We start from the raw sequence: 948 nt of genomic DNA, 5'->3' as shown, positions 1-948 counted from the left end.
ATATCTTAATTTTGATCAACATCAATCTTTAATAAAAGTGATGCATGGTGCACCAATGACAGTGAATACCTTAAAAGCTTGTCTGATGCTACTACATTTGAACATGATGAAGTCTTTATGCATATTTCGAAAGATCACATCGATACAATATTGGATTCAAATAAAGATCTGTCTACTTCCTTAGTGAATCAACATATGCCCCTTCCTGTAAGCGTAAACAGTTCCTTAGTAACAGACACCGACTCGTTCAAATTATACCACAAACCACTTCATTTATGTTCACGTTATAAATGTTATAAAAGACAGAATTGTGTTTCTGCTAGTTTGCAATTACAGGAATATGAGTATAGCATATTTGTTATGTTAATAAAGCTACAATAAACAGCTCAAAGTAAAATTATCGAATGTCTCTGCAAAACTTCTCCATGAAAATGTGCATGTATCTGGTGTTCCGTCCTTGTTGACAATGTCACCTAATTCGTGCCTTTTGTGGCTGCAATGTCTCCTCTTCGGTCATGTTATAACAGATTCTTTAAAATAGTTTGTGTCATGAAAGAATTATTTACGACGTACCTTTCAGATTTCTGTCAATGACTAGGCAGTTATACATACCCCTTACCTTTTTGACAAGCAATGGTTACTACAAACTATGTAATGAGCACTGATAAAGAACTATGAACATAGCAGCTTTATCTTTTGTAAGCAAACCTATAATGAACACCACGAAGAAAGCATGATCGAAGGACATTGCAACTTTTCTCCATGTAATAGGTTCCATACATGTGTCCGGTGTTTCCATCTTGTTAACAGTGTCAACATATTTATGCATCTCATGACTGCAGTTTTCCGCGTTTGGCCCATCAAAGTACATTTGTGCCTTAGCAGTGACTATGCTTTCATTTCTACAACTTGCTTTTTTATAAGCAGCGGCTACTAAAAACTATATGG

The sequence above is a fragment of the Mizuhopecten yessoensis genome, unplaced genomic scaffold (genome assembly GCF_002113885.1).
Source record: "Mizuhopecten yessoensis strain PY_sf001 unplaced genomic scaffold, ASM211388v2 scaffold4527, whole genome shotgun sequence".
Taxonomy (NCBI): Eukaryota; Metazoa; Mollusca; class Bivalvia; order Pectinida; family Pectinidae; genus Mizuhopecten; species Mizuhopecten yessoensis.
Note: the sequence above shows the minus strand (reverse complement) of the source record.